Here is a 7,338-nt window from a genome sequence, read left to right as displayed (position 1 = left end):
TGTCTCCAGACCAGGCCGGACATATCATAAGTGCTCACTAAATCGGAGTGTAATTGAACTGTCAAAGGAGCAGGAAGATGGGGAAAGTATATAAATTATACCAGGGGATAAAGGGAGACTGTGGGAGCCCCAGCTTGGGGTATCGGACACCTGGGTCCCCAGGTGGGAGGTGGGAGCTTCCAGGGTGCTCTAAGCAGTTGGAAAGGAGAACCGATGGGCCGCACCCCTCCTGAGCGGCTTGAGTAGGATACTCTTAAGCTGGGGCCAAGTTCAGGCCCAGGAAGGAGGCCACCACCATCCTCATGGCAACTGGTTCAGGCCCCAACCTCCATGACTGGGTACCCCCAGCACCCCCTCCCAAGGGGGGCCTCTTCTAGAGGGAAAACAGATGGGATGGGACACTCTGGTCAGAAATTCCAACCTCAGGATTCCCAGGGAGCCAGTGACTGCAGGGGCCCCCAGGAGGGGGAACTGAGGGGCAGGGGCTGGATCGTGGGGAAAATTCCTTTTCACCGTATCTCTTTTTTCAACTTCTGAATTTTGGACTATGTGGATGTTTAAGCTATAACCAAAACTAAAGAGGTTCAAAGTCTCACTCCCCATGCTCCAAGCGTCCGCAGGAAGACCTACAGGAAACCCACCCCTATTCTCCATCCAACCCAGACCTGAGGGGTCAAGGGGGGGTGGTGCTCAGACCCTTTCCCTGGAATCAAAGGGAACTTTGTGTGTGTGTTGGGGGCAGGGGCGATAAGACAACTGGAGGGTGTGGGGGGGCTGCCAGCTCTGAATCCTAGGCCCCTTTCATCAGCATGCTCCCCTGCCTCCCCACCACCACACCTACCTTCTGGAGACTTCTCTCCAGCTCTGCTGTGTGACTTTGCAGAGGGTACAGACCTCTCTGGGTCTCCGGTTCCTTCTTGTAACCAGAGTTCACATCACCTTCCCAGATTTCACCCTTGGCGCTGACTTTTCTTTGAGCTCTTTCTGGCCTTCCCTGCCTGGGATTGGGAGGGGCAGGAACGCCAGCCCCATGCTAGCTGTGCCGTCTCATGGTTTCGGGCAGATAACAGGGAGTTTGCAGGGCTTCCTCGGCCCCTTGCTCCTGATGTGGCAGCAGGACCAGGAGGGGAGGGGTGGATTCAGGCCAGAAGGGCTGATTCAGTGCTGCAGCCACCCTGCCCGCTGCCGGGGTTCCCAGAGAATTCCTTCCCCATGCCATAAGCTGCCCTGGACGGGCACCTCAGCCCTCAGCAAGCACTCAGCCACAGCCAGGGCTGCCGGCCCTGCCAGCCTGCACTCCCACTCACACACACACACACACACACACACACACACACACACACACAGTCACCCTCCCAGGGAGTCTGAAAGGAGACAGAACTTGCTCTGTTGGCCTTCCCCCCACCCCACCTCCCAGTCATCAATGCCATATCTATTTATTTCAGACATTCGCTGACCACTGACCACATGCAAGGGCCTGGAGAGGAAACCAACCAGAGGAATGTAGCCAGCTAACCTGAACACGTGGTCCCGGCCTGATGAAGAAAGAGATCAAAGAATCTGCTGCTGCCCTTCCCACTGGTCACAGAAGAAAGAGTGATTTCCTCCCACTGCTAATTTTGGCCTCTTGAGAGGGAAACCCCCTGGCTCTGGAGTCCTGAATTCAAGGGGCCCAACTCCAGGTCTTTCCTCTTCCTCTGCGCAGAGGTGTCGGCTGGCAGGTAAGGTGACCCCGCCCTGGGCACCTTCACAAACAGTGAAAAGCAGAAGTCCTGGAGCAAGACCACGGAGTGCAGGCTCCAACCGCTCTATAGAGAAGCTGCCCGCCCCCCCCCACCCCGGGCCTCAGTGTCCTTGTGTGTAAAATAAGAATAGAGAGCTGTGTTGGTGAGATCCTGGCAGGAAACTGGCAACACATTCCCAGTGGGTGATTAAAGAGAGGTTAATGAATGGATGGAATTGCAGAGGTGTGGGCGGGGCTAAGAGCCCCAGCCAGGGGTGATGCAGTGCCTGGAGCTAGGAACTGCAGAGAGCTGTTACCAGTCCAGTCCCAAAAAGGAGCCAATGGAACAAACACCAAACCTCTCTCCCCTCCTGCCCTCCAGTCTCTTTCCAGTGCCTCCCATTGGCTCAGAGGACAAGGGAGCCTGGGTAATTCGGGCCATAGAGGTCAGCCTCCCAGGACACAGAGCAAGCACAGAAGAGTGGACAGTGTATCCAGAGGGGTGAATGGAGAATATCTAACATAAGTAACTACTTTGTAAAACATTTAGCTCGAGCAGCAAATATTCTCTATAATTGTCTTCGTTGGCATAGTCCTCAGGGTTCTCAATAAAGAGAAGTGCTTGTGGATCTAAAGCAGTGACAATCTAATAATGGAATTTTGTTTTATAGGATGACCAAGGAGGGGACATTTATGAGACAGAAGATTTTATCGAGATTTCCACAAAGCTGACCTCTGAGTCCCCTCCCCAATAGAGTAATCAGCTATTGAGTACCCACTGGCCAGAAGGAGGAAGTACAGGGGGCTGGGCTGGCCTGCACGTGCCTTCCCCACCCCCACCCCCACCCCCGTTCTAAGTCAGAGTTGAACAGTGGTGGAGGTTCCAGTGGAGGCTGTCTGATTACAGTTCCCAGTCGCCCTCTGAGGTTACCCCACTCCTGATGCCCGAGTCAGGACCTTGGCAGGACCCCTGGAGAAGAGGGAGGCCTCTGGCAATTCTCTTTCCACACTCAGGAGGGGGACCCTGCCCCGTGAGGGGTAGCTGCACAGGCCTCTACACCTCACCTGCCAACAAGGGAGGCAGGTTTGGAGGAGGGGGAACAGCAGCGTGGTGATCCTGTTGAGAAAGGGCACCAGAACGAAATCCTCCCTGGGGCCAGGGCCAGGCAGGAGCAGCCTTTGTCTGGCAGGAGACGAACAGGATGATGTCAAGTCCACCTGGGCTGGGCCCTGGCCTCCAGTTGCGCCCCACGCCCACCTTGGCAGGACTGAGGCCTGCGAGCCTGGGCTGCCCGGCCACAGCTCGGAATGGCTGAGGTTTCACCCAGCAGACAGGACCTGCTCCTACACCAGGTTTGCCAGCCTTTGTTTCTGGATCTTTCAGAAGGAAGAGATTTGTGCAGAGAGGGGTGTGCCGTGCCCTTCGGAGGGGGCAGGGAGGGGTCATGGTCAAGGCACTCCACTCTAGGGGGAGAGGGAGAGAAAGGCCTGCTGTTTGCCTGGGAGCTGAACAGACACTGGGGCCCTTGTCCTGGGGCAGTGGGGGAGGCTGCTGGCCAGATGGAGAGCAGTGGGGGAGTGGGGGGAGGGATTCCAGGGCCCAGCTATCAGCGTCTTCCTCCCACACCCCCACCCAGCTCCCTGGCCTGCCGGGCAAGAAGACAGGAGACTTACTGAGACCTGGTGAAGCCCAGCCCCCATTACCACCCAGACACAGAACCTCCGAAGGCAGCCCTGGTGCTGAGCAAGGTACTGCCTTCCTGAGGCCCGGATGCTGCAGAAACCCACTGAGCCTGGGCCCTTGAAGCTGGGCAGGCTTCTCTCTGGAAGGGGCTCTCCTGGTTGACTGTGAACAAACCCGGCCTCGGATCTTCAGGGCAGCGTTCTGGTGAGGAGGGCTGCATCCGGCCACCTGACAAACATTGATGGAATCTGTGCTGTGTGCGGGGCTCTCTACAGGGCAGGAGGCCAAGGGCTCCCCTGGCCCCAGCAGACCCTTGACCAACCCAGCTGAACCAACCTCAGCAACTCCCTCCTCTGGCTGGTACTGATGTTGTTCTAGGCCCTCTTTCTAAGCGTAGCCACTCCCAAGAGTGGCCCCCAGCTCATCAGCCAGCCCTCAGTACTTTCCCAGGGTTGGCTGGGGGAGCAGAGAGGAAGACCCCCCCCAAGGCTAGGCGCCTGGAACAGGAACCACAAAGGGAGACAGTAGCAACCACTCACTGCCGACACCTGGTTCCCACCCCTAGGTGGCGCTCTGGCTGCATTAGTGCACCTAGTCGGCCCTCAGCCCTGTCCCCATTTTATTACTGAGGAGGAAACAGAGGCTCACAGAGCTGAGGGTCTAGACAATCAAACAGCTAATGGATGAGGAAGGGAAATTCTGTTACCTAACAGGTCGGATGACGGTTGTACGGCTACTAAGGGTCTCCATTTTGCAGATAAAGAAAGCTCAGGGGGGTGAAGGGACTTGCACAATGTCACACAGCCAATAAGTGACATGAGGTGGGACTCAAACTCAGGCCTGCCTGACCCCAGAGCCTGTGTCTTCTTAATCTTCACCCTGCAGAAGGGTCACAGACAGGGAACCTGGGAGGGGAATTTGTTCACTCAGGAGTTATGCCTGGCAGAGGACTGTTCCTTTGCCCTCGCAGACCCTGCCCCGAATTCCTCCTTGGTGGTGGCCGGGGGGACCCTCGCAGCTGGCACAGGGACCCCACCAAGGCCTGTGCCTCCGGCCTCCACCTCTGGCTGCCACCTAGTTCTTTCCTGACTCCACCTTCCAGTGGGGCCTGGCCCGGCTCCCTCCATCCTGAGCCAGGTGGGCCTCCTTGCCTCTGGGCACCACAGTCTGTGGTCCACGCACAGGCTGCACCTGCCCCGATTCCAGCAGATTCCAGCGCCAACTACCACGATTCATTAGCTCCCCCTTTGTCCCGACAGACAAAATGCACAGCAGGAGGGAAAGTGGTTCGACAGCAGGGAGGATCTCCAGGTTGTTGGGGATGGGAGACTCAGGGATTGGGTGCCAGAGGAGGCGGGGTTCTTTGAAAGAGGAATATGCTAGGCTGCCTGAGTGAGAATCCAAATGCAGGGGTTCCAGACAAATTAACTTCCTGTGGCTCCTCTAGCTTCCTCCCCTCGAGGCCCAAGTGCTGGGAGTGGGAGCTGGAAGATTGCCTCCAGAACCTGTTCAGACCTGCAGCCAGGACCACACCCACAGTGCACACTGTCGCATTCAGAGGCAGTGGGAATTAGCACTTACTGAACACTTACGATGGTCCCTTTATGTCTCTATCAGCTCATGTAATCTTCAAAGAGCCCGAAGAGGGCTACGGTCATCATGGTCATCATGTCCACTTGACAGAAAAGGAAACGGAGGCCCAAGGCCTTTTCCAGGACTCTCCATCTTCCCAATGTCTGTTTGTCCTTCCAGTTTCAGCTTAAATGCCCCCCTTTGTGCCAAGGACCTTTGCCCTCTGCGGAGCTGTACACGCATAAGAACCAAGGCTAATCGGAGCCCAGGCTCTCCAGGCCGACCTGCCACTTCCTAGTTCTTGACCGTGAACAAACGACTTCCCTAAACCTGTTTCCTTATATGTCAAATGGGGATAATGAAGCCCCAACCACAGAGGATGGTGGTGAGCATTCAACGAGATAACACGCATTGTGCCCTATGACCAGTCCCTGGCACAGAAGGGCGCTTAACAGAGGCAGGTTTTCACTGCTAATTTTATTATGTACACTTTCTTATTGGCACCTCACCATCCTAACTCTGTTGATTTCACCTCTCAGGCCCGATTGTAAGTTCACTGAGGACTCATCTCAACACCTCTGTCTTGGTTTGGGTTCCCCAGGATGCAGACCCTGAGATTCGGGGACACGTACCTGAATGGAGGTGACCAAAGTGAACTCCAGTTAGAGGAGTGGAGAAGTGAGGCAGGGAAGGGACAGATGTCAGTCACGGAGGTATTGTCTACCAGTTCCCAATGTGGCGCCCAGTCCCTCTGGGGAGCTCGGGGAGCTAGGTCCGTCTCTGATGTACCCTTCTCACCCCGTCAACCTCAAACCCCACCCATGTCCCAGGCTCCAGCTTTCTGCAGCTCTGAGCCCTGGTGACGGGCTGTCGTGTGCTCATCCAGCTCCGGCCTTGTTCAGCTAACAGATTGGAGTGCAGGCCTTGGAGACAGGGTTCCAGGGGCTGAGAGCAGAGCCTGGTTGAGGGCCAGCATGGGCACAGAGATAGGCACCAGGGACACCCTGGTCCTGGCTAAACAGGAGGGACCGACCAGGGTGGAGGTGCCGCCCAGAGGCTCATCTGTCAAATGCTTGGCTGGTCACTGCTGTCAGCGTAAGTCAAGCGCTTCCTCGGGAGAGGGTGGGGAGCCTGCCTCAGCTCCCACTTTGCATTCTCAGAGCCCAGGCCGCCATCTCTGAGGGCTTTGAGTCCAGACCAGGAGGGGTTCAGCCTGAGAGACAAGGTGGGAAGAGAACTAAGAGAAGAATTGGGAAAGGTTTGGGGACAATGTTCTGATCACTATTGCTACCTAACAAATTTTCCAAAACCTAGTCGTGTGAAACAACAGCCATTTCATTTTGCTCACAGTTTCGTGGGTCAGGAATTCGGAAGGGCCTGGCTAGGTGGTTGCTGCTGGGGGTCAGACGCTGGCTGGGGCTGGAGTCATCTGAAGATGCAACTGAGCTGTACGTGCATGATGGCTGCTCCCTGCGCGGCCGGCAGGTGGTGCTGTCGTGGCGGGGGTGGGGGTGGAGCTCAGCTGGGGCTGTGGATGAGACTGACTCCATGTGGCCTCCGACTTCTTACATGGGGGCTGGTTTATCCCAGAGCAAGTGTCCTGCGTGGCCTTTTCTAATGTAGCCTCTGCAGTCATATAGCATCACTCCCATGGTACTTTACGACGGAGGCAATCATAGCCCTCCAAGATCCAAGGGGAGAATGACACAGATCCCCTCTCCCTGGGAAGACAGCCAAAGGATGTTGGGCCCATGTTTTAAAACTAGCACAGGTGGACTTCCCTGGTGGCACAGTGGTTAAAAATCCTCCTGCCAATGCAGGGGACACCGGTTCGAGCCCTGGTCCAGGAAGATCCCACATGCCGGGGAGCAACTAAGCCTGTGCGCCACAACTACTGAGCCTGCGCTCTAGAGCCTGTGAGCTGAAACTACTGAGCTCGTGTGCCACAACTACTGAAGCCTGCGTGCCCTAGAGCCCATGCTCTGCAACAAGAGAAGCCACCGCAATGAGAAGCCCACGCAATGAAGAGTGGCCCCCGCGAGCCGCAACTATAGAAAGCCCGTGCGCAGCAATGAAGACCCAACGCAGCCAAAGATAAATAAATAAATATATTAAAATTAATTAATTAATTAATTTAAAAGGTTGCTAAGGAAAAAAAAAAAACTAGCACAGGTGACATCTCAGAACGGGTCTCTCTCCCTGTACTACCTGGGATCTCAAAGGTTACAGGCCCTGGGGGACACCAAGAGACCTCAAGCCAGCACCCATCTTATAGATTCGAAGACTTGGACCCCAAGAATGTAGAGCCTGGCCCTCAACACCTGCCTCAGCCCCATCCTGCCCGCCTGTGACAGTGAAG

The sequence above is a fragment of the Aethalodelphis obliquidens genome, unplaced genomic scaffold (genome assembly GCF_003676395.1).
Source record: "Aethalodelphis obliquidens isolate GAN/ISIS:26980383/991018 unplaced genomic scaffold, ASM367639v1 scaffold31, whole genome shotgun sequence".
NCBI lineage: Eukaryota > Metazoa > Chordata > Mammalia > Artiodactyla > Delphinidae > Aethalodelphis > Aethalodelphis obliquidens.
The sequence above is the reverse complement of the archived record's forward strand: the minus strand, read 5'-3'. Positions refer to the sequence as shown.